The sequence below is a fragment of the Euprymna scolopes genome, chromosome 11, assembly GCF_053919585.1.
Source record: "Euprymna scolopes isolate OS-2025 chromosome 11, ASM5391958v1, whole genome shotgun sequence".
NCBI classification, from domain to species: Eukaryota; Metazoa; Mollusca; class Cephalopoda; order Sepiida; family Sepiolidae; genus Euprymna; species Euprymna scolopes.
The window spans coordinates 30,682,436-30,710,030 of NC_136492.1; the positions used below are offsets into that span (position 1 = coordinate 30,682,436).

Sequence of the window (27,595 nt, forward strand, 5' to 3'; positions counted from 1 at the left end):
CGACAATGATTGTTATGATTAAAAACCCATATTATACCTCTCCCTCCTACTTATATAATATATTTGATATATTGTCTGGTCTTATTATATCATTACAAACACACCAATCAAGTAACTCACATTTCACCATTTTACATAATTCTTGGATATGTTACTAATTTCAACAATAATTTTCATAACTTTAACCCACTATGTCGTTCCTCCTTACTTAAATAATAACTTTGATATATTGCCTAGGCTGATTATTTCATTACAAACAAATCAATAAATTCTGGGTATTCTCATAGTATATATGCTTCACCTATCTTATCCAATCCCGGGTGACACCGCATATTCTGCTAATATATATCGTTCACCTATCTCATTCGATCCTGAGCGATGCTGTGTATTTTGCTACGATGTGCTTTCCACCTATCTCATTCAATACTCAGCGACGCTTTCTGATAGTATATATTTGCACATCTCATTCAATCCCGGGACTGACTTCATATCCGCCACCCCACTGTTGAAAATATACATTAAATAAAGTAATATTTTAATCGTAAACTGTTTCAGCCATTTCCGGGATTGACTTTATATCCCCAACCCACTGTTAAAATATACATGAAATAATGTAATGTCTAAATAGTAAACTGTTTCAGCCATTTCCGAGACCGACTTTATATTGCAAACCCACTGCTAAAAATATTCATGAAATAATGTAATGTCTAAATAGTAAACTGTTTCAGCCATTTCTGGAACTGACTTATAATCCCCACCCCAGTGTTGAAAATATACACGAAATAAAGTAATGTATAAATCGTAAACTTTTTCAGCCATTTCTGGGACCAACTTCTCATCACCCATCATACTGTAAAAAAATATACATTAAATAAAGTAATGTCCAAAACGTAAATGGTTGCAGCCATTTCCGGAACCGACTCCATATTTCCACCCCAATGTTAAAAATATACATTAAATAAAGTAATGTGTAATGCGTAAACGGTTTCACCCATTTTCAGGACTGATTTAATATCCCCCACCCCACTGTTAAAAATATACATGAAATAAAGTAATGTTTAAATCGTAAATGGTTTGAGTAATTTCCGGGGCTGACTTCATATCCCGTAACCCACTGCTTAAAATATACTTGAAATATAGTAATGTTTCAGCAGCTTTTCGGAAGTAATACATAAAAGCATTAACATGGTTAGTGATTAGGCAACCGTTGCTTCAACATGAATTTCTGAGTGTAGTATCAGTTTCAGAATTCCAGTGACTTAAATCCCCCCTTTTTTGATCTTGGTTAATGGAGGAGAAATCCTTCATTACTGATACAATTTTTATTTTTCTTATTGACCAGAGTGCCCCTTTTGGGGAGCTGGTTTCCCCCTAAATTTTTAACCGACCTCATGTCCAATTCCGCCCTTGTGGGGAGGCAAGTAAACAAAAAAAAAAAATAAACAGAACAGACATTTTCCAGGGCATTTTATAATTAATCAGAAGTGACATTTCCAGGGCATTTTGTAATTAAATCAGAAATAACTTTTTCCAGTTACTTTTTTAATATTAAAACTTTGTTACATAAAACATAGTAACTATTCACAAATGCCTTCCCACGGGACAGATTTAAACACCAGGGTCGTTTTTAATGTGGAGAAAAAATTGTCTTAGTCGTAAAGGATTTCTCTTCCACTGAGAAATTGAAATGTAGCACCTGAAGAACAGATACTACACTTTGATCTTAACCAAAAGGCCAAGAAAAACAAAATCATTTTTATTAGCTTTGCCTCAACAGCGACACCAATTTTTTTTTAATTTGACAACTTTCCTTTTTTAGGGATGCACAGCATGATAACGGACGGAGCGATAAGTGTAATAATATAATAATAATAATAATAATAATAATAATAATAATAATAATAATAATAGCTCATGAATATACTGAGCTTTATTTTTATGAATTTTTAAGATGAGGATTGATAATTTGTATTATTTAAATTTTTCAGAATTGTATTTTGAGTGTCACCCGCACTGAGGATTCAGCTCTCAAAAGAGTGTAACTTTTACAACTTAATTTTACCATTTCTACGCCATGAGTAAATGCGAATTACTTCGGACTTCTACTCAGTCATGGCTATCATGCTACCCTTGTGGGTTAAATAAAGAGTTCTATTTGAAATTTCATGCAGATTCCCAAGTTCGGCAGAAAGATTCCGCAGTTTGACAGAAAAATTCCTGAGTTGGACAAAATACACCTGTAGAAAGTTGGAGGTTACATTGACTGAAACGTTGGGAAATAACACTCAAGATAGTAGTTCGAAGTAGTTTGAAGAATCCAAATCATATGAATACTGAGTCTTTCAAATGAAAGTATCATAAACCAGAATGAGGAAATGTTGCAATTCCAAGGCAGTAAAAAAACACATGTTGCCAAAGTTGATAACAGAAAATATGTACAAGTAATTATTATTTACATTCACGGTGGACTGTTCTGGGAATCTAAATGACTGATACTGGAAGAGGTTTATAACTGACAGCATCTGTGGTTGTGAAAGTCACGTAAAGATGCCTAATATATGACTGCTTTAAAAAACTGTAGCAGTCGAAATTGCTATAATCTGAGGCAGGAGCTAGATCTTGCAACTCGAGATTTGAAATCCATTTTCTTCCTGGCTTATCCAACCGGAGGGCAACTCTCAATCCCATGACTGAATACATAAAAGGCAAAATCGGCACCTTTTCCTCCTCTTTCTCTTTCTTCCTGGCTTTTGCTAGCAGCAGACATTTACCTTGGCCTTTGAGTACAAGCATCCACTTATTTCCATGTGCGGTACCCACACAAACTTTCTTTATCATGCTACAGAACTGGTCTTGTCGATACACCGACACAAACTCCTAGTACCCATTACAGCACGTAGACACACACTGAAGACTTTGTTCTTTCTTCTTTAACCAGCCTCATTCGTCTGCCGACTTCTGGCTACAAACATGTATAAACTGAACTATTCTCTCCTTTAACAAGTCGGCATGATATTCATACTATCCTTACACACAAGAACACGTTCACCTACTAAACCATTTCTATCTTGTACATGCTACTAACAAAGATGACAAATAAAGTTGTTTTTAATGTTAAAATGAGACTTCCTTTTGTTGTCTTCATTATTAACTAAAATGGTGACCCTGACGTGATATGAACATGCAACCTTCTGATCTGGAGTCACAGAAATGTATGGAATGCTTCATACTGCTTTTGAACAATCTTGCATGAATTCAGCATCAGATTTTGAGTGGCATAAGAGATTCCAGGAAGTCAGGGAGTCCGTAGTGGATGATGAGAGGCGTGGGAGGAGTTAGAAAGTCTGAACACCAGAGTTGATTAACCAAATAAAAAATTTTATGGATAAGGACCGTCGTGTGTCTATAGAGATAATGTGCACAGCTTGATGTCAGTGTGAGAACTGTATGCACAATTATTCACGAGGAACTGAAGATATGGAAGATTTGCATGAATGCACAAGTTCACAATTCCATCCTTGTCACAGACTATTTGACCAAGATGGCCATCAAGACAGTTCCTCACCCTCCCTATAAAACAAACCTTGCTCCCTGTGACTTTTGGTTATTCCCTAAGCTCAAGGAAAATGTTAGATGCTGTTGTTATGAGACAATTGAGGAGATGAAAGAGGGTCATTGATATGCTCACATAAAAGAAATTCCATGGAACCTTCCAGAAGTTGTTAGAATGGTATAACAAATGCATTGCAGCCAGAGGAGATTACTTCTAAGGGGACTAAAGTTTCATGCGTGTACTATCAATAAAAGTGTCCACATAAAAAAGTCTGGAAACTTATTGAAAGCAGCACATATCACTATATGAGTGAGAGCATACCAGTGTGTTCTTTCCAAACCACATACAAATCTCACTGCAAACGATCATATGCAGTTGTAAAAGACCATAGATTATTATTATGTAATTATTACAAATGAATCCAAAACTTATAGTGGACAACACGTTGAATTTAACAGAGTAGTTTTCTTTCTTCTTTAATCTCTTTTGTTCAGAATAATTAAACATTTATCTCTTTGTCGTCATTGCTAAAATATTGCTATTACATACTGATAAACAACTAGAAGCACACACACTTCATAGCATGTAGACACAACTGTCATATAATAGATATTAGGGATTCTACACCAGTAAGTAGCAATTGAGTTAGCTAATGTGAATTTTGACAAGAGCCACTCTTAGTGCATGTCAGGGTAAGTCAGATTTGTAAAGCAGATCTGTTCTTGGGGTTGAATGAGATGAGTGACAAGATAGAGTCAAGAGATCAAATGCTGTAGACAAAACAGGAGTTGAATGATGAAATGACATCAGGTTTTCAAGCTTAGACAAAAAAGGTTTTAAGATCAGTTTCCCTGGAAAGCTAGACAGACAAGACACAGCTAAATCTCAGTGAATGTTACAAATATGTCTGTCTGTCTGCGTCACACATTTCTTAAGTTAGAAATTTAAGAAGGAAATAATTATTTAGTTAAATATGGAAGAGTTTAAAAAGCCTATATGTTGAAATGCCCATATTTATTTAGCAGCAATGTTTCAAGCAAACTATCTTTTCCCTTTAATGATTTAGTTATTTAGTCTCTCTCTCCTAAATCCATTCTCTCCAATATAACCTTGAAGAAAGCAAATGTCTCCTGCATGAGAAGCTTTATTCGTCTCAGTTAAACAGTAGACAAAATAGCCCCTCATTAAACATCAAAAACAATAAACAAATAAGATAAAGAGAATAAAAAGACCAGCATGAATGCATAAAAACTTTTATTTACTTTATTGATCGCTCATTGGTGAAAACATTATACAATCTCTTCTTGTCTGCATAAGTTATTTATTGTTACTTTGTAAAAAGAAAAAGGAAAACTTGTTTAGTCATGAACTACATAATTTGTTACTTTTATTTCAGGGTTTCATTCAACATGTAAAAGACATTGGTAAGTAAAGATGTTATTAAATGTTCACGTGTCTTGGCAGTGAAAGAGTTATGTTAAGAGTCCAAAAGTCAAGACAAGTAAAATGTTATTAACCATACATGTACAAGTCCTGGGAACATCAACCTGAAAGAACAGTTGGAAATAACTTATATACCATACATTACGACCATGTAATCCCTACAGCCACCTACCTTGAAAATGCTGCTGTAAAACCTGACATAGTTATATGGAATAAGTCAGAGAGAGTTGCAACCTTGATTGAAGTGAGTGTTCCTAATGATGGCGGTCTGAACAGAGCTGAAAGAGAGAAACAGACCAAATACCAAGGTCTCATGTATATGAAAAGAAACTGGAATCTTAAGGAGATATCAATCATGCCAGTTATCATAGGTTCCTCAGAGTTTATGAAGAAGAACCTGAAGTCCTACCTAACTAATATTCCTGGTGAACCAAGTGCAAAAGGGATCCAGACAATTGCACTTAAGGAAACGGCGAGGATACTAAAAAAGAGCTCTCGGTTGATTTCAATAAAAACCGGGGCAATGTTGGCAGCTGGTTTGGCTGCCCCATACCCAGCATTACAATCTTCAAAGGAAGAAAATTAAAAAAAAAAAAGTAATAAATATCAAGGATATGAGTTGTTGTTTATAAAACAAGAACATTAAGCCAGCAACTGGGATTCCTCCAGCTATTCAAATAGTAATTAGAGCAGCTTTTCATCTGTTGCGGTTGGATCAGCTTTGGAAGATTGTATGCAACTACAAAATGGAGAAAGGTACTAAAATTATGACCCCTTCTCAAAAATATGCGGTAAATGATCCAATTCTCATCAGGAATTTAGCCCGGGAAAACAGTGGATGGAAAGCATCATTACAAGGTAGTTGGATGATATCAGTTTTGAGGTGGAGACAGATAGAGATGTCGCAAAGACACATTTGGACGAGATAATTAAATAGATAATATTTGCAGAGGAGGGTGTAACTAATGAGAATGAGGTCACAAATGACATGGTAACAAGCAATACAAAGAAGGCTTCTGAGGGAGCAAGAGCACGAGAGTTAGCAAGTCAGAATGAAGCTGGATTGGCGCCTATAAACATTGAACAGGAAACATTGCAGAAGGCTCCATCTAAAATAAGAGACTAATCCCTCTAGAAATGGTGGGGTGTAATACATATCAAAGATGTCAGTTGTCATCTTTAAAGTAAGAAGTTTAAATCAGAATTACTAGCTTTGTATGCAAGTCCTTTTTTTTTCTTGTGTAAGGGGCGCTAACTGTGTTTAGTTTGTACGCATGCAGATTTGAGTAGGAAGATGTGGGACTGATAAGCTTCCTATTATTATTATTATTATTGGAATATATATCTATGCATTGAAATGTCATCATCTTTGGAAGTTAGGTCTTGTGTCGATGATGATGGAAGCAAGAGGATGTAATAACACCAAGAAGGAATGTTAGTAATGTTCAGAATTACAAATTAGGAAAATCTCATGCATTTTTTTTTTTTTTTTACATAAGACTAGCAAGGTTACATGGCGTTATCCAGAGCAAAAGTGTACCATATTTCTATAAAAGCATCCATTTTTTTGTCTCTTTCCACTTCCCTATTTCCCCTTTCCTTTCTCTATCCTCCTCTTTCTTCTTTGCCCATTCTATTCCTCTCTTTGGACACACACATTTTTATAGATTTCTTGAGTTGGCATTAATTCCTTGATTTAAAAAAATCAGAGTTTTTAATGTGATTTTTCTCCCTAAACATGATGCAAGTACCAATAAATTTGGGGGGTAAATCTCATTGTAAATTATTTGAGTGACTGAAATAGGATTTAACCGTATTTCATTTTTAGTGTTGAGAAATGTGGGAGAAATAATAAAAAAAAAAATGCAAGGAAAAATACCCCCTTTCTCATTAATACTTTTGTAACAATGGAAAACAATATAAACTTTAGTCGGCATTGTCTGAATAGAAAGCTTAGAGAAAAACAATTAAAATATACTTATGTTCACATTTTATTAAAATTCGCTTAATTTAAGACTTCAATAAATATCTGATTTAATAAAAAAAATTAGTCCAATGTATAGTTATTAAAATAGGCGAGAAACACGGGATCTTGTCTGATAGTTTTATTAATAGACTTTTCTATTTGGTTATGATATCGAATAATAGGAATTCTTTTACTGACATAATGCATCATTATTAGAAATCCCGCCTTTTTGGCCTTGACCTTAATTGCCGGCAAATCTTTTGATTGGCTGGCAGGGATCTGCCTATAGCTCTGATTGGTCAATTAATGCTTCCCACCGTAGTATATGATTTTTGTAAAATCAGAGTTATCGTTCTTTATACACACACACACATACATAACCACAAACACGCGAGTTACCCCCCTTTTTCGTATCCACTTACGCAGGAAAACAGCGTACCAGTGACGTCATCACCAATCCTGATTACCCATGTAACTGTAAAATGGGATGCTTATGACATTAATAAAAATAAAAAGTCGACTGTTGATCTCGCTGCATCAGCTAAACAATTGTCTTTATTTATTATAAAAATATAAATATTTAAGTATTTATTAAGTTTACTCGTGTAAAGTAGATTGAATGTCATTGAGTTGAGCGCTTTCTTGTCTTTACACTACAAGCAGAAGTAAAATAGTATAGTAGTATTGAATTCAAAAGAATACGACTTACTGACGCTCTCGTATTAATTACTACTACTACCTCTGCTGATAATTTAGTAGTAGTGTTACTACTACATTGACTGAGGCAAGAAGGGAAAATCTGTCGGAAAAAATTAAATAAGATTATTAAAAAAAAAAAAAAAAAGACGTGGATTTCTATTTTTAATTTTAAAGTTGAAAAAAAAAAAGGTAAGTTAAAAGAGACCGGCTATTTTGGAATTTATTATTTTTTAAATTATATATATATATATATATATATATAATAATTGTTATTCTGTTTTTTTAATCGTTCTTAATATTTTAAAATGTCATTTATTATTTTATGGCTTTATTAAAACAAAATGTTAATATTGAAAGAGAAGCAGAGAATAAAGCGATTTCATCATTCTTTGCTGATCGTACGATGGAATCAACTCCCAACACAACCAACCGTGTTTCTCTACACACAAATGTGTTTTAGTTTTTACGTTTTTGCTTTTAATGTACGCATTTTTCTTATATTTTACAAGTTTCTCGAGTATAAAAATATAATATTAGAAATCTATACATATACAGAATATACAATTTACATACACCATTAACAGAAAATCGGGAAATATTCATTTTTTTTTTCATTTTTAAAATTATGAAATATTTTTTTTACATAAAAGTGAAGTTAATTCAATGACCAAATGGACAATTTTGATCAACATTTGAAAATGAAAGTGTTTTCTATCGTTTTTATTAAAATAAGATGTACTCCTGCAGTCCTGCCTGCACTTATTGATCCGTGCTGAAATAATAACGTTATTATTTAAAAAGCCATTCTTATCATGGAGAGGGGAGGGTGTTTTATATCTATTCTGTACTTTAACCTTACAAGTGAATAAAAAAAAACATAAAACTTTAATTAAACTTGGAAATACGATTTAAAAATAGCGCGGATCAGTAAGTGCATTAGCACCAAATAAGTCTTAGTTTCAATATTAGTAAAATTGTGTGACTTCAGTAGTGTTTGGCGTGTTTCACGCGTGCACGTAAAATTAATAATTACACAATTAAATGTTTTTCATTCGAATATTTATTAAAATAAAAATACAATAGGGTAAAATTAAAAATATATAAAAGCATTGCTGAAATTAAATCCAGCACAATGCATTTCCTTTTCTTGGTAAACAAGCCGGCCATTTTAATCGTTAATCAGTTTAAAAAGACGGCATTTAAAAAAATTTTTTTTTTTGTAAATCTTTAATATTTGAAAGTATTTAAACTGTCGAATATAAAATAATTCCTGACCATAACGTTCTTCTTAGCAAACCCTCATGGTCGGGTACCAAAACTACATCTCCCCTCTTTCATGTTAAGAATGGATTTCTAAATATTTCAGCATAGATCGTATTCTGTATAAGTTACCTTAACTTCAATAAAATAATAAAATTCAGTACAAAAGAAAGATTTTATATATACATAAAAACAAAGCAAAAATGGAATACAACTACTCCCGGGCAACGCCAGACACGTGTGTGTATGTGTGTTAATCGTTTTTTAACAAATGTTTGTTAACGCATATTATTTTATTGTTAACGTATATGATTTAATATATTTTTAGATAAATTCCTAATTTATTTTTAGTCTGTCCGTTTATTATTTTAAGATTCACACGGATAATCATAGCATAACGGACGAAATATTTGATTGTAAAATCACCACGATATTGCCAACATGGTTTCAATTAACCTGTATATTTCTTCAGCATCTTTCATGTTTCAAATGTAAAGATTTTAAGCTAGAAAGATATTATTGTAATACCGCACTGTTTATACGGACTAGATATTTTGTATGTGAAGTTTACGTGAAAACACCAAAATTGTTTTTGTTTTTCTATTTTAAAATTTGCCCCATTATTACTCAGAGTAATTTACTCCACACGCGCATGTAGAAATTTAAAAAGGTGATTAATTTAAGATTTTCTTTTTTTTGCTCATAATTATTTTGAGGGATGAAGATGACCTTCAAAGTAATCGTAAATTATCATCCTCCACCGCACAAAAAAACAGAAACCAAGTTAACCAATTAAAGGTTAACTTGGTTTTCTAAAAAAAAAAAAAAAAAAAAAATCGGCATCAAACTATTAAAAATTGGAAGAATTCCTTGTCTCTGTTTCTCATTCTTTTCTGTACTATCAATCGATTAAAAAAAATGCATTAGCGTAAATCCGGAAACGACTTTAAAAACAAACCACGAAATTAAATCTACCACAATACATTTCGATTTATTCGTAAAGATATCAGCTATTTTAATCTTTTGATTATAGCTAAAAAAAATAATAGTTTTACATGTACGTTAATGAAATGTTCTCTGGGTGAACTCGTAGCACTTGTGGCCCCACTCCCCACTGGCCCACATATTCCCGACTAACCGACAAGCAGCAAAATCCCACCCCTTTACTGTAGAGATTCTTAGATGCGTGAAAGCCTCATTTCCCACCCATTCCGGATTGCTAAACATTGGAATTCCTTCTCTGTTTCCTGCTGCCTTGACTGCTGACTTGAAAAATTCAGGTATCTTGCTGCTCAATTCCCTACCGTCTCCTGTTAGACACGATCTTATCCCGAGTAACAACATGCAATGCACTGTTTGGGATGAAAAAGTTTTTTTTTTAAACAAATTATTTCATGACCTTTGAAATTTGTAAATAATTATGACACGTTTAAGCTGTCGAATAATTTAAACTAAAATTTATGTATTAAAAATATTGAAAGTTTTGGAAACTAATAATTTCAGAAATCCCGTTAAAAATAATTTGGAACCAGGTAACGCCGGATATGAATAACAAGTTTACTATAAGAACTGTTTTCGGCGCTATTTTTGAATTTACCCACCATGTTTTGACTTAAAAAAAAAAAAAATTACGGATTTTTTTCTTCCTGTACTCATTCTGTTTGCTTTTTGATTTTTTAAACCTAATCTTTAGATTTTAGAGTAGGGGCGGGCGGGATCACTTTCCTATGTAAATTAAATTATTTCTTGGTCATTACAAATTTCCGGATTCTTAAAAGTGGATAAGTATATATAGATTCATTTTCTCCAGTAATATCGGTTTACCAAGTTTCGGGAAGTAATAAATGATAATTTTGATAAATTTATTCTTTCCCTTTCCGGAAGCAATCGTTCGGCCATATAATGATGTCTCCCTTAGATTTGGATAACAAGTGCGTGAAAAAAAATGGCGTCTCCAATTTCGGCGATAAAGTGTAGAAACACCATATGTTTTTAAAACAATTTATAAGTACCTTGTGCAAAAGAACGAAACTAATATAATTAGTTTTTGTTTGTGCTCGACAATTTCCATAAATCGTGATATAAGTACTTAACATTAAACTTTTTTCCTATTCTTTTTTTGTTTTGTTTTGGCACTGTGTTTATTTTGTGATTTGGAAACATTCGTCCTCTGAACGTATGCCCTGTGGTCACGCCTTTGTCCCCACGTTCAAATAACGCCAAAAAGCGATGTCCAAATGAATCCAGAACGCTCTAGTTTTCCCATGCAACTGAAACTACGAACAAACGCTCTGCACGCTAGGTAACCTCCCCGAATTTAGGAAAACTCGTCCCCGGAAAACTCGACCCCTTTCGCTAGGTAGGAAAAAACTGGTCCCTATTGAATAAATATCGATTGAAAACACATTTTATGACAGTTATTGAAGACGATATTGTCTTTAAAAGAGAATACACATCCCATAATATTTGAAAATAATATTTTTACTTGTTTACTGTTGTTTTAAAAAAATTAAATTAATTTTTCTAAGTTTTCGTTTTCTACCCTAGCTTTCGGTGTTTCAACTTATTTTAAAGAGTTTATGTAGTTAAAAAAAAAAAAAGTAATGTCGAATGTTACTTATGAACAAAAAATGTCCGACATAAGAGGCACGTCTTAGGAGTTTCGATAATTGCTCAAAAATAGAAAATTAAAGAGGTAGATATAGTTTTAAAACGGGCGCCCTCCAAAAGAAAATACGGGTTTGTATTACTGTACACATAGATTCGAAAAAGTTGTCAAAAAACAAATATAGAACAAATAAATGTTATCAAAGGCAAGATAAGTTACTTTTCTACCAAACGGGATATAATTCACGTGTTTTTATTCAGTGTAACATGTTTATTCAGCTCGAAAAACATGCAATGTTTACCGATGTATTGGAAAATTCAAAATGGCAGCCGACTGTCTCTCGGAGAGGGTACGTTTGGGAAAAGGTATTATAAATAATAAACTAGACAAAATACTGTTAGAAATTCGCTCAATATATGTTACCGTGACATAAGTTGACATGTATTCGGTTGTTTTCTAACAGTATTTTGTCTAGTTTATTATTTATAATACCTTTTCCCAAACGTACCCTCTCCGAGAGACAGTCGGCTGCCATTTTGAATTTTCCAATACATCGGTAAACATTGCATGTTTTTCGAGCTGAATAAACATGTTACAGTGTAACATTGTTACACTGAATAAAAACACGTGAATTATATCCAGTTAGGTAGAAAAGTAACTTATCTTGCCTTTGATAACATTTATTTGTTCTATATTTGTTTTTTGACAACTTTTTCGAATCTATGTGTACAGTAATACAAACCCGAAAATACATTTGTATATTTTTAGGTAATAATGCACATCCCATAATATTTAAAAAAATATTTTTACATGTTTATTGTTTTAAAAAATTAAATTGATTTTTCTAAGTTTTTGTTTTCTACCTAGTTTTGTAAGTTTTTAGTGTTTAAACTTATTTTAAAGAGTTTATTTAGTTAAAAAGAAATAACAAGTAATGTCGCACTCGACATTACTTAGTAAATTTTTAACAAAAAAATGTCCGAAAATTAAAGAAAATAATGAGGTAGATATAGTTTTAAAACGAGTCTCCCTCACTTCCAAAAGAAAATAAACTTGTGTATTTTTAAGTATTGCACAAGTACACAAGTGCCTCCGAAATGACTTTTAAACGATACCCTCTCCTCCCCATGTTAAGAATGGCTTTCGAAATGATAACGTTATTATTTCAGTGCGGTACCAAAATTACATAAGACCGTGTTTTCTTTTTTGTTGTTTTGTAATAACACAAGAATTATTTAAACTGAATTAATTTTTCTAAATAAAATAATTGCTTTCTTTTCTTTGATAATACGTGTTTTCTTTCTTTATTTTTGTTTCGTAATGACACAAAAAGTGTTAAAACTAGAGTATTTTGTAAAAATAAATATTTGGTTTCGTTTTTCGTATCTTAACAACGTAATCAAGTTTATTTTTTTTTTTTAAGCCAGAGTTAAAAATAATTTTAAAAAATATTATGGGGGTGCAATGCAGTATTTTATGCAATTATTTTATGCAGTATGCACCCCGGGTGCATACTGCATAGTCTCTTTTAAAAACAATATCTCCTTCAAGAACGGTAATAAAATGTGTTTTCAATCGATATTTATTCAATAAGGGACCAGTTTTCCTACCTAGCAAAAAGGGTGGATTTTCCGGGTACAGGTTTTCCGGAGACGAGTTTTCCAGGCATCAACATCCCCACCTGAATTTTCTAGCCTCTACGAGCAATCTCATGATTAAAAAGAACTCAAATTGGCAATTCTCATAAAGTGGGTAATAATTTTGGGTTAAATTTATAAAGTTTATTTATTTGAATTAATTTCAATAAAAAAATTGATAAATTAAAAAACAAAACAAAAACAAAACCAAATTCATTAGTGATGAGAAAAAAATGTGCTGATCTATAACTACTCTCCAAACGAATAGTGTGTAAGTATCAAAAAAAAAACACCCACTTTTCATTGATATGGATGTTCGTACGTCGGGACAATGAGAACCATCTTCCAGAATGATTGATGAAATGCGCTGAATTGTGAAGCAAAGGTTGCACAGTCTCTAACCACTCCTAGTGAATTGACGCTACTGGGTTCTAGTGGCAAGTTGAAGCCGAATACGACTGAAAACAGTTCCGAGATTAGGATATATAGCACTGTACTGTACAGCGCCTGGTGTTCTTAAATGGTTATCCATTTTGAATAACTTTCCTTAACTTCGGTGATCTAACGAGAACCTGTTTGTGAACGTGATTATTGCGTATATTGAAATGTAGTTCAGTTCACATGAAACATGTTTCTTTCACAGGTATTACCATTATTAGTTTTCTATTAGCTGTATTTATCCAACGTTGTCAAGCGGCTGCCTTAGAGAAAAAAAATTCAAAATAACTGTACAATTTTTTGGTGGCATTTATTATAGAATAATATCTTCTGTTAACCCCCCCCCCTTCCCCTCCAAAAAGGGTTCTATTTGTTTTTAGATCATTCGTGAGTGAACACGAAGAAAACAATTATTTTAGATTGAGGAATCAGTTTCATGTATAAATTATTGTACCTAGAATTTCATTTTAAGGGGGAAGTAGAGGATGCTTGAACGGAGGATGTTAATTTACAAAATTACCTTTTTAATTTTTTCCCCAAATAGATACATAAAAAGTCAATAGCTAAGGATCAATCACATTAAGAACAAAGATTAGCAATGCCAAAAAGGTAATGCTTTCAAAGAAATATCTTTCTTAGAATGATATTTTCAGAGTTATCCCTCTCAGTAGAATTCCCTGCTAGGTGTTATGTTCTTATTTTCATTGAAATTTCCAGATTTAGGAGCAATGAAGACTGAGCCATGTCTTCTGGGCTTATAAATAACTAGTGTGGGTGCCCGGCGTTGCCCTGGTGTTTGAAGGTGTGTTGAGCAAAAAAAAAAAAAAAAAAAAAAAAAAAAAAAAAAAGTGGTAGTAGACTGGCAAGCTCGAACCCGTACTGTGAAGGAGGAAATGAACGTGAAAAAAAAACGTGATGTCTTTGTCGTTGCATCCATCGCCAAACCAGAAATGGCGAATGTTTAAATTAAGGCTAGTCAATCGAAAAAAGGGTATTGACTTTCGAAAAAAGCAACCCTTCCCTGTAGAAAAGTGCCCAGTTGAGAGTGAAGGAATTAATGTTTTTAGCTAATTTTTCGATATTTGTCGTCTGAAGGGCGAGCTTCAAAACAATACGGATCTTGTGAAAATCCTTCGCCTCTGTCAAAAGTTTTAGGCAGACATACAAACATACACATATACATACATTGAAACAGACAGGTGAGATTAATATTATAAAAGATTATCTTACCTATATTTGACAACTTTATTGGACATTAAATAACCCCTAGATGGTTTACATGCCGTTAAAAGAAATATTTTTTTCACAGAAGCTAACTTGATCCAGTGTTAAAAATGACTTGAAAAAGTTTGATATGCAATAAAACAGTCATGGATAGTGAGGTGAGAAACACAAGATTCTTGTTCTGATGATTTTATTAAATTTCGACTATTTGAATATGCTGTTACACTGAACTCCGGCTTTGTGAGTGTTTTTATGAGAAATTAGTAGAATTACCAAATCGTAATCTAAATAAAATCTTAATAATTTAATGATGAACATATCAAAACTCCAAATGTAATAAGCTGGCTCTGAAAGGTTAAATAAGTGGCTATCATGTAACTTAATAAGGTGCTTATAAGGACCAGCTCCATTTCTATTTATATTGACTCTGTAAAATTTGGTAATATAGCCGAAAGAGAACCTTACAAAATAAAAATTATTTTTGAAACCGAAAACCCAAAGGACATAGTTTTATTTATATTGTTCTTTTGTATTTTTTTGTAAATGGTTGAAGGTTATTTATCTCTCTCTCTCATGGCAGGATGATGTGATACAAGAGTAAAATGTGGTTGAAAAACCAGTACCCTAGATGAAGAGTACTTTGGCATGCAAAATATGCTTGGGTTCCTTTATTGGCATTCTCCGGTAGTGGCGCCTCAGGCAATCAGCAATAAATTAACTCGTTCTCAAGGAGAGAAGGCAAAGCCTGCAAGTATGGACCTCTTAGAACTGCACAGTTGTAGAAACATACTGGCGTCAACAAGGAAATGCTATTTCAGAAATAGCCTAGACTTTGTTGGCTTTAGTGCCGAAATGAAAAACTGTTGAACTATTGACTTCCCTCCCACCGCAGGAGATGTAACACTTCAGGAAGGTGAGGAAAGTGAAGCCAGTGGCCCTAAATGAGCACTCTGGCCATCCCCTGGTAGGGGCATCTCAGGTAGTAAACAATAAACTTATTCTATCTGAAAGACAGGAGCCAATGACTTCGGAGGGTGGACCTCTTAGGATTATACCTCAGCCCGACAGATGCAATGCCATCCTCATGCTCACAGATGACCAAAATGCTATCAGAATGTGTCCAGGTCGTATCATCAACTGATATGAATATAATCTATTCAGGCTTGAATAATTATTTGTTTTAATGGGTGAAATGTAACTGTTTACCCTTGAATAAATGATAAAATATTTTGCTCTTGTTATTGAGCATTTAACAACCTCATTGTATTCATTTGTCCCTACTTTTGAACGTCTCAAACCTGCATTTATATATATATATATATATATATACTAGCAGAAGTACCCGTCGTTGACTGGGTTCAAAAACAGCCTACAGAAAATGGAGTGATTGATGAAAGTAGGATAGGTTATGAAAAGGAGGGGGTTGTAAAGAGATAGGTTTTGATACTCAAAAATTTTACCCTAAGCAAAATATGATGAAAGTAAAGATAATTTTCGCGAAAATATATTTTTTATATCAACTTTGTTTCCATTCGTAGCCAAGAGTGACTAACAAAATGGTGTTTCCTTACAAAGAGAAAATGTTATATATATAATAATATAAATATACAAGAAATAAATGTTACCATAGTCAATAAAAGTTACTTTTATGGTAGAAAAGTTCATTGGTTTGTATTTTTAAGTAGTTTATAAAAATTTTTTTATTTTAATTCATGAACCGGTTTGAAAAAAAATCAAAATGGCAGCAACTTTGAAATGGAGAGCTCCGTTTTCAATTTGAAGGAGGGGCACCTGAGCATTCTGTGGTAACAATTTAAGAGAGTTCCGTCGACGTAAGGAATATTTATAAACATTTTAATGTTTTCCGTTATTTTGTGCTTGAGGAATATTCGATTATGGCATGTGTAGTTTATATAAAAATTCATTTAAGTAGTTATTGCCTCAAATTTCATTTTAATTTTGGTTCGCTGAAATTATTTCAAGTAAAGAGCATTAAAAACTATTTCAAAACAAAAAAAGCATGAACTGAACTTTTATTGACTATGGTAACATTTTTCTTGTATATTTATTTTTTTCAGGTAGTCGTTTTTTGGCTTTTCTGCTAAAACACTCTTACTAAATAATATCGATGAAATATCGAAAAACAAAGAAACAAAAACAGTTTTGAAAAATGATGAAGCTTTACTTACTTTAGTAAAAGAGCAAAATTGGATATTAAAAAAGTAAACACGTAATTACTTTATTTTTTAAAGCGAAGAATCGATATGGATAAGAAAATGGTGCCCTTTTCAAGCAGAACAACTTCGTTTCAGTTTTACAGTATTGAACGGTGTAGTATTGTGCCGTCGGATTCAGGGTTGTACTATTGTAATGTAAAGAACACGCAGAAAGGATGTAATCAAATGAATTCCTTCTAGTACACTGACAAAAAAAGGCTTAAACAGATATAAAAATAAAAAGGTTATGTAAATGTTTTTAAAAAGACACGTAATCACATGAGCAGGATTTTTCCTTCTTTTGACATGATAAGTAACATTCTTATTTTTTATTATTTATCTATTTTCGAAAGAGTGCCATGTGTAAGTGGAGAAGGAAAAAAACAGACTTATGCAAAATTTGTGTTGAATTGTCTAAAGTTTCGACTTTTTTATTTTTATTTTGGCTTTCACTTTAACGTGAATTAAGATTAAAGTTAATGTGTTATTGTGGACCCTCACCCCTTTTAAAAAATCTTGTTAAACGTTGTGACATATTTATATTCTATGGAGGTCAGACGTGAACGAACACCCAATAATTTTATACCATATTTCTTCAAACTGAAACATAATTATCAAAGTATACATATGAAAAGTCTTTGTTAAAGTTTGTGCCATATTTCCATGGAGTACAGGCGCGAATGCAGACCCCACAATTTTATTATACCATCCCTATTTAAGTTGAAACATACTTATCAAAGTATTCTTGTGTACATCTATATTAAAAACCCTTGTAAACGTTTTTTTCTTTTTTTTTTTTTCATACTTTGGGGGCCAGGCGCGAACGCAGACCACAATTTTTATGAACCACCATTCTGCCAGATCAAACATACCCATTCCTGATCCTCGATACATCTATCATTATATGTAATCAGTTTTTTAAAATAGTCAACCATATAGGAGCCTATTCGTGACCAGACACACACAGACGTTCAGCTTATATATATATATATATATATATATATATATATATATATATATATATATATATATATATATATATATATATGGTAATGTCCAAAAATGTATGGAAAATCGAGCTACCGGAAGTGGATACGGAACGGAGTCAAGACGCGAAACCATATATTTATTAAAAATAAATACTTTAGTTTTAATACTTCTTGTTACCACGAAAAAAAAAAAAAATGACTTTAAAAGAAGATACTTCTTGTATTATCAAATAATAAAACAAATATTGTATTAAAAAAATTTAGTTTTAACACTTGTTTTACCACGAAACAAACAAAAAATATTTTATAGACTTTATAATATTTTTTCGTGATAACAAGAAGTGTTAAAACTAAAGTATTTTTTAAAAAATAAATGCATGATTTCGGTTTTCGTCGACTCCGTGGCTCCGTTCCATTCTATATAATGAACCGTATCCACTTCAGGTAGCTTAATTTTTTTTTTTTTCTTTTTCCCCTCAAGCATTTATCTTTGACATTACCATACATATAGTAGAATTTTGAGTGAGAAATCAGTTTCGCATATAAATTTAGCATAAAAGCGTGTTTCTACACTTTATCGCCGAAACTGGAGACGCCATTTTATTTTACGCACTTGTTAAAATCCAAGGGAGAAATCAGTATTTTAAACTATGTCCGAAGTTAGAAATAAAAAAAAAAAAAAATTAAACTAGATAAACTTCCGGAAAGAACTATGAAAAAAAGTGAATAAAGAAAGTAAAAGAGAATATATATCCATAATTGTTTAATTGGAAATGTTTCGGTTTAATTACTGAAAACTGGAAAGTTTTTTTTTTCATTTAATTTTAGGTTAATTTATTCTGTCCGGAAGCAATTGTTTTCCATTTGTTATTTATTTCATGCTTCGGCCATAGTTTAAAACACTGATATCGCCCTTGGATTTTAACGGCAGGTGCGCGAAATAACATGGCGTCTCCAGTTTCGGCGATAAAGGGTAGAAGTACCAAAACATGCATCGTTGCATCACCCATTTTTGGACCTGATAGCGTTTTTAGGGTAGTTAATTGATTTTCGTTTTATTTATTATTTTTGTGTAAGTTCAGAGTTTAGCCTTATTAAAAAAAAAAAAAAAAAATACAGAAAAATGATGTACATATCGGTCAAGGAACGAAAGTGTCATATTCTAAAAATCACATAATTAGTTTTTATGTAGAAACTTTTTCGATTTTTATCGATTTAAGTAGTAAATCGTAGCTATTACAAGGTTGATTTTGATCCCGGTAGTTCGAATAGTTGTCTCCCTTTATTAAACATGGCGGATCACGACACTATCGTTTATTCATAAAATTGAGGGAGACAACTCGATTCGAACTACCGTGATCAAAATCAGTCTTGTAATGGTTACGATTTACAACTACTTAAATCGATAAAAAAAAGAAAATGATTTTCTATATAAAACTACTTAAGTGATTTTTGGAATTTTCGTTCCGTGACTGGTGGTCACCAGTACACCACACCACACCACTGGTACGTACACCGTAAAGATTTTTCTGTATTTTTGTTTTTTTAATTTAAGTATAAACTCTAGACTTGCATCATTTTTTTTAAATGTGTTTCGGTTTCAGGCTACATTAGACTAGCCCCCCCACCCCCTTTTGGCCAAGATCAAAGTGTAGTATCTGTTCTTCAGATGCGGCACTTCCATTTCTCGTTCTCTTTCAGTGGAGAAATCTTTCACGACTGAGACAATTTTTACGTTAAAACCCGACTCTAGTGTCTAACTCTGTCCCGTGGGGAGGCATTGTTAATAGGTACATTAGACTATCCCCCCCCCCTCCATACAATTTTTTTAGTAAAATATACTCTTAAGTAACCCTAACTTTTAATAGATACAAGGACAATACATTCAAATTTAAAACTAAGTAGATAAAAAGAATCGATATTAAATTAATACTTTATGAATATTTTAACTGTGTTAATGTTAGTGCAAAGTACTTTTTTTAGTTATAAATCAATTGTATAGAATTTCTTTTGAAAAAGAAAAAAAACGTTGATTTTCTGTTGTGATTTCATTCATTGTAAAATTGAACTTTAACCTAAAAAAAACAAAAAGAAACAACCGTTTACACACACAAAAAAAAAACGCATTTTGAATAGTTGAAGGTCATCTTTGTTTGTAGACATACAATTAAATTTATTGAATGAAAATGTTATGTTTAATCCGTTTCGTATTTGAAACGGAATCTTTAATTGGTGCATAGTTTAAAAAGAAATCAAATTTAAATCGTTTCAATGAGAAAATCGTCATTTTCTCCGTTTGTCTTCAGTATGGAACGACGTGATAAGGTGATCACGTGACCCGACGCACTCTCGGCCCGTCCGTTTTAAATGAAGTGAAAATTACAACGGACTAATTATTTTGTATTATTCGCACTGCTTATTTCGTATCCTATATTCACAACATTTTGACCGATGTAATCTCCGACATTCGTCATTTTGTATCATTTTTCAAACTCAGAAATCTGCAACGTCTCCTTTAATTCACGAAGATAGAGAATTTTTATTCGAGGGCAGATTTAGACACGAGGTCAGTCGGGTTTGTATTTAATATGAGAAAAATCCAAGTTCCCCAAAATGATCTCTTTAGATTGGGACAAAAATAAAAATTGCCTCTGTCTAGAAGGACTTCTTTACTGACTGAGGAAAAAACGGATGGAGTATATTAGAACCGTAACAGACACTACACTTTTTGATTCCAGCGTTTTTTGTTTTTGTTTGGGTAAATTTTTATTACAACTGTTGCAATAGCAAAAATGAGATTATACTTTTTTAGGCAATTACATGCAAACGAAAAAAAAATTAGACTTTAAATTGGGGGATCATTTTCATTATATAAATTTAACGTAAAAAAAAAACAATTCCGGCCAGTTAGTGTAACCAATAGGTACCGCCAACGCCCGCTAAAGTTTTAACCCCCTCCCCATATGTAACACGATGTAATTGTAATTTAATTTAATATTATCATCCTAACTTTTTTACCATTTAAAAGAAAAAGCTTCAAATAAACTGCTAATACTTTTTAAAATTTTTTACAGCATACAAAAATAATGAAAATGCGAGACAAAAATCGTGTTTACATTATCGACGCTTTAAAAAACAATGTTCTATGTAGTGACGTTTTTAACCCATGTTTTAAAAATCTAGTATAAATTAAATAATCGTCATATTTTTCTGAAATTTTCGATATTCATTATTAAACAAACTTGCACAATAAAAGTAGGTTGTAAATATATTAGAGGAAATACATTTTTTAGGTATTCTACCCCCCTCCCTTATATTTCATGGTCTGAAAACTAAACAAAATAAATGTGGGGCGATAAGTTTCAATATTTTTAAAGCTGAAAAGATCAAATATATATATATATATATATATATATATATATATATATATATATATATATATATATATATAATCCTGTTATTTTTTCATTTACCTCAAAGTTGTAAATAAAATTGGACAAATTCAATATTATGTTAAAAAAAATAACTTTTTCTTGATAATTTTTTTTCTCGGTAATATAATTATTCGAATTACAACAAACAACAACGAAAAAAAAAATTCTAAAAAGTAATTATTTTAAAAAAGCTTTAAATGATTTAATATCATTTCAAATATTACACGATATGAAGTTTAAATGGGTTCTTTTAACAGGTTTCCAATAATAAAAAAAATATATTCATATAAGAGAATATAAGACTATTGAGATAATAAAAATTGTAAATCCAAAATCGGCCTTGAAAAAAATTCGGGGTTTGTATTACTGTGTACACATAGATTCGAAAAAGTTGTCAAAAAACAAATATATAACAAATAAATGTTATCAAAGGCAAGATAAGTTACTTTTCTACCAAACTGGATATAATTTTCGTGTTTTTATTCAATGTAACATGTTTATTCAGCTCGAAAAACATGCAGTGTTTACCGATGTATTGGAAATTCAAAATGGCGGCCGACTCTCTCTTAAACACGGTAAGTTCGGGAAAAGGTGTTATAAATAATAAACTAGACAAAATACTGTTAGAAATTCGCTCAATATATATTACCGTGACATAGGTTGACATATATTCGGTGTTTTTTTAATAATATTTTGTCTAGTTTATTATTTATAACACCTTTTCTCGAACTTACCGTGTTTAAGAGAGAGTCGGCCGCCATTTTGAATTTTCCAATACATCGGTAAACATTGCATGTTTTTCGAGCTGAATAAATATGTTACATTGAATAAAAACACAAAAATATATCCAGTTTGGTAGAAAAGTAACTTATCTTGCCTTTGATAACATTCATTTGTTATATATTTGTTTTTTGACAACTTTTTCGAATCTATGTGTACAGTAATACAAACCCAAAATTCGTTTTGATTTTATTATTTAAATTGATAGAGGGTGGTCCTCATGTTTTGCACTTTTTTTTCAAAAATCTACGGAGGCTTGTAAGGAACGTTATCTTTAAATACATGTGTCAACAGAAGACGTTAAAATCAATTTTTATTAACTCTAGTCCGTGTAGTTCGTTAATAAAATGTATTTGTTTTACAAAAGGTAAGTTTTATATTTTTTATCCATAGCAAAAATAAAACGTTACTCCATTAATAATTATAACGCGAACGCTTATCCATAAAAATTAACACAAACACACGAAATGATGATGTCACTATTAATGTGTAATACTGACGTTTTACATATCGCCTGGTAACCAAGTTTATTTTTTAAACTTTTTAGAGAGTTTACTAAGCTTTATATATATATATATATATATATATATATATATATATAATGAGGTGGAGGAAGTGTTGTGCGTTTGTGGAGATAATTTTTTAAAACTAATCGCCTAAAAATAGGTCATTGCGGAACGATTCCAGAGTTCAGCAAGATAAGCCTGGAGAAGGTTACATTGACAGAGACGTTGTGCAAATAGTACTCAAGAAGAAACCAAATATGAAGAACCAATCTGCATCTCAAAAATTCAGAACTGGAATAACGTTTTTAATTTAATAATATACAATCTTTTTCTCTGTTTCTTTCGGATGTTCCCTTTTACCTAATGCTTGGTTGACTTTTTTTCTGTGTAGATCCACTGTCTCGAAATTACGAGTTTTTTTTCTCACACAATTACAACAATTATCATATATTTTATTACATTTGAAAACAAGCAGGGCTCTACATTGCGAGTGAAACAGTCACATTTGCGAGTGATTTTTCAAAGTGGCGACTAGAAATAATGAAATCCTTATCTTTTGTCGATTGTATTTCTTTCACTGACAATCTTTCAAAGCTCATTTCATTACTGAATGAAAAATATTTTTCAACCTTTTTTTCTTTTAATAAAACGAACAAAGTTAAATTATTTAAACAATAAAAGTTTAATAGAACAATATACTTTTTTTTAACAAAGGCTGTTTAAAAAATATCTGAAGGAATTAGAATGTTTATAACTTTAAGTATCAACATAAAATTTGCTGTATATTTAGAATTATACTTATTAAAAAATAACACAGAAAAATCTTTGAAATACATACTCGTCACAAAACTAAGATATCATATTCTAAAAATCATGTGGGTTTTGCTAGTAAACGAAAATATTTAGTTGTCAAAGGTCAACTAAAGATAAGTTTGTACGTAGAGCCCTGACAAGGCTATATTTAAAAGAGGTCGCTCTCATATTCTTCTCTGGGGTTGAAAAGTGGCCCTTTTAAAACTGAATTCCGTGAATGTGGCTTTTTGGAAGTAGTTTAGGCTTTAAAAATTGTATTTGCCATTTTTTAATGCATATCATACAAATTTCTTAGCAAGAAACAAGAATTTTGTATTATATAGTAGTTTACAAACGTTTGAACACCATTTAAAAAAAAAAAAAAAAGCATGACTCCACTGCGTCCTAAACAGGTTCAGAGCTTTGTCCTTGTTTATCCAATATATTCTCATACAAAGTATTTGGACAAATATGATAAAATAGTCCCAAAAATGGAGTGTTTTTATTAGCCCTAAAAGAGCCCCTGGGACACATCTAAGAGTTACCTCAAAGTATTGACAAACAAAATTATATAGAAATCGGTTACAGTGTTTCATAAAGTTTTATAAAAATTCAAGGCATTAATTTTTTTTTAATTGACACAAGTGTCAATTTTAGCCATTTTAACTCGAAAGACACCTTGGAGGGGGGGAGGCAATCAGAGTTTTCCCAGAAAATCTATTGTTCCTTTTTTTTATTCATATCGTGTTTAATGTTTGTGCAAAATTTCCAAAAATTCGAAGGCGTAGTTATTGAAAAAAATGCAGACAGACAAATGGACGAATGAACAAGGGTGAATTTACAGGTCCAGCCTCCTTTTGTCGGGCGATCAAAAAATCTTAAACTGGAAAGTTTAAAAAAAGGAGAAAAAAAAAACATATCAATCTGTATAGAAAAAAGAAAAATATCTCATTATGGGAATAGTGAAAGATTACTTGATTAATTTTTGATAGTGTGTGTGTGTCAGACTTGCTATTTGCTTTCTTCATTTAACTTGGAATGGTTTTATGCAACATTTTTTATTCGCCAAACTTAGCATGACTGGCAGGTATATAAATATATACAGTACAGATTGGTCTTTATTATAGAATGGCAGATGAATATCATGCGGTCTTTGGATAGAAGGCTAGGCTGTTAACACCCATTCTATGCCTGGTCTTCCATGTCACTGCAATGATACTCATGCGACAGAATATTATCTATGACAAATACTTGTTCAGCTGTCCATTCATTGACGACCCATTTTGCTAGTTCATTTCAGCTATGAACTGCCTGTAGCCCAAATGAAAATTTTCTTTTGTTTACTGGGTGAACTTGTAGTTGTGTCCCCTTTGTTCTGCCAGTTGTTTTGAGAGGTAATACTTTATTGGTTGACCTGGTTCCTTCTTGTAAGGACTTTGTAGTCTTAAATTATGTTGCCGCAATCATATTGATAATACATTGAAGGCAGCACCATTATTTCTACTCTTTTCTTGTAGGGCAGAACACAATAACTCTGTGCCAAACTTTCTTGACCATATCCTATAGCATATTGGTGGATCCTATTTTATACATGGGGAGTCATCACTTATCAAGACCTGAAGGCCACTTGAGGATAAGGGTTAATAAGTGTTGGATAGTCAATGAGACAACATTGTAATGATGAGTAGTGATAGAATTTGATTACTTTAGAGGGCGGCTTAACGAGAACTTGTTTACATTGGACCTGGAAGTGATCATGTTGTAATGAGCTAGAAAGCAGCCCTGCACTATAAAGTTTCACAGGCAGGCAGTTTTAGCAAAGAAACTTTTTTCATCGAATTTGCATTTATTTTTAAGCACAGATATAGAGTAGGGAAAATTGTTGACAGTGGTTGTAGCTAGATGAGTGTTTGTTGTGAATGTTTTGTAGGGAGTGACTATAGATTGAAGCTCAGTTAAGCATTTGTGATGAAAATAATGATAACGCAGAGATAGACTCGCAACGTTTCTTCTGTGGGGAAAGAGATTTGTTGCAAGGAGGAGAAAAGGACATTGCCTACCTTCTGAGCATCTTTGTATCCCTATATTGATCTAACCATTTTGGTAAATAGCTTCTTCTTCATCATTATCTCTGGTGGTAGTCTTTTTATTTACTCCTAGTCTGACTTAATGAACATGTTGGTGGTTATTGCCAACATGCACTCCTTTTTCAAGCTCTGACTCTTCAAAATTTTTCAGTTTTTTACACTTACGGATGTTAAACTGTAACTGCCTGTCCTTTGAACATTCTGATAACTTGTTCAGATCTTTTTACATTATGCTTGGATGTAGTCGATTTGCTTTGTGTCATTTTGTCTCATCGACGAATATGCACACCACCCCCCACTCTTGTAAACATCCAAGAAGCCATTTATAAAAATGACAAATATTGTTTGTCAACAGTTTCTCAAAGTGATCCCACAGACGACAGTTGCATCCTGCCAATTTATTAATTTTCCATTTCTTAAGCTGTTTCTCTGTATCATTTGTAATTGTTTCTTTTTTTCTTTGTTCTTTTTTATGGAAGTTGCTCCAAACAAAGCATGAAGCCAGTCGATGTTAAGGAGTTAAAAAAACTCCAAAGAACACTACTTAGATAAAACAAGTGAAGCATACATAGTCACACGTGAGTGCACAGTGAACGAGGCATAAAAAAAATGACTAAGTTACATCATCAATGCTCTGATCCCCAGCTGGCATCAATTGTGATGGATGGCTCTCGTCTGGGTGAGGCCCCGTGTTTTGACAAGCTTCTGGGTTTGACCTTTACTCCTGATCTGAAATGGAACACGTACATCAAGTCTGTTGCCAAGGTCGCTGGAAAAATGGTGGGATCCTTCTACCGCTCCAGAAGATATCTCACTACTGATGCAATTCTCTATCTATATAAAAGCCAAGTACGTCCAAGGATGGAATACTGTTGCCATATCTGGGCAGGAGCTGCTAAAAACAGCCTATCCTGCCTTGACAGAGTACAAAATAGACTTTGTGGCTTAGTGGGGGATGCCCTTTTCTCTACCCTGCAACCTCTCTCCTACAGAAGAGACGTTGCGAGCCTATCCTTGTTTTATCATTATTTCCATGGCAGGTGCTCGTCTGAACTCCAACCTCTGGTCCCCCCTCGCCAATCTTTCACGAAAAACACCCGTCTAGCTGAATCCACTGTGAAAAATTTCCCCCACTCTATATCTGTGCCTAAATCAAAATACGGATTCCATGAACAAAGCTTCTTTCTTTGAACTGCACGCCTGTGGAACTCTGTTCCATCTGCCTGCTTCCCTCCGGACTACAACTTGGGTGTCTTCAAGTCCAATGTTAACAAATTCCTAATGAACCGCCCCCTTAATTAAACACTTCATCAAATCTCCACATTAACGTAATGTACTTGCAATAACCCTTGTCCCTGAGTGGCTTCCGGGCCTTGATGAGTGGTGATCACTGTAAAAAAAAAAAAAAAAAAAAAAAAAAAAAAAAAGTTCAGCATTTGATCCCCCCCCCCCTCCAGTTAATTCTCAAAATCTCCGGGGAACATCAAATCCTGGTGTAAATGAACAAACGGTGCAGTTTTAAGCCTTAACCTAGGTAAATATGAATTCCGCACCATGCAAAAAAAAGAAATGACTAAAACCATCTCCCCCCCCCCCATTTAGCCCCCAAATTCCCCAAGGTCTTAACATATTTAAATTTGAGTTCAGCATAATGCAAAACTGCTAAATAGAAATACACAGAAAATTTTGAACAATTCTGGTAAAATAGTCTCAAAAATGGAGTGTTTTTATTAGCCCTAAAAGACCCCCTGGGGCACAACCAAGAGTTATCCCGAAGTATAGACAAAGAAAATTATGTAGAAATCCATAACAACTTTTCAGAAAGTTTTATAAAAATCCAAGGCATCAATTTTTTTTAATAAGCACAAAAGTGTCAATTTTAGCCATTTTAATTCGAAAGACACCTCGGAGGGGGTTTTACTCATATCATGTTTAATGTTTGTGGAAAATTTTAAAAAGTTCC

At 32.6% G+C, this 27,595-nt stretch overlaps 2 protein-coding genes and 1 pseudogene across 4 annotated transcripts in view; 1 reads left to right on the forward strand and 2 right to left on the reverse strand.

Annotated features, from left to right (window-relative positions):
* Positions 1-27,595, reverse strand: part of LOC145287825 (RING-box protein 2-like) — a 212,195-nt gene that overhangs the window by 133,989 nt on the left and 50,611 nt on the right. The gene's annotated exons all lie outside the window — the stretch shown is intronic.
* LOC145288464 (U2 spliceosomal RNA) lies at positions 1,628-1,748 on the reverse strand (annotated as a pseudogene).
* Positions 7,361-27,595, forward strand: part of LOC145287823 (long-chain-fatty-acid--CoA ligase 4-like) — a 215,121-nt gene continuing 194,886 nt past the window's right edge. Inside the window, exon 1 of one of the 3 annotated variants that reach the window (XM_080135687.1) lies at positions 7,361-7,850. The gene's annotated coding sequence lies outside the window, so the exon portion shown is untranslated. Of the gene's footprint in view, positions 7,851-19,308; positions 19,540-27,595 lie in introns of those variants that run through there. The other 2 variants (XM_080135688.1, XM_080135689.1) reach the window with 2 other exon arrangements.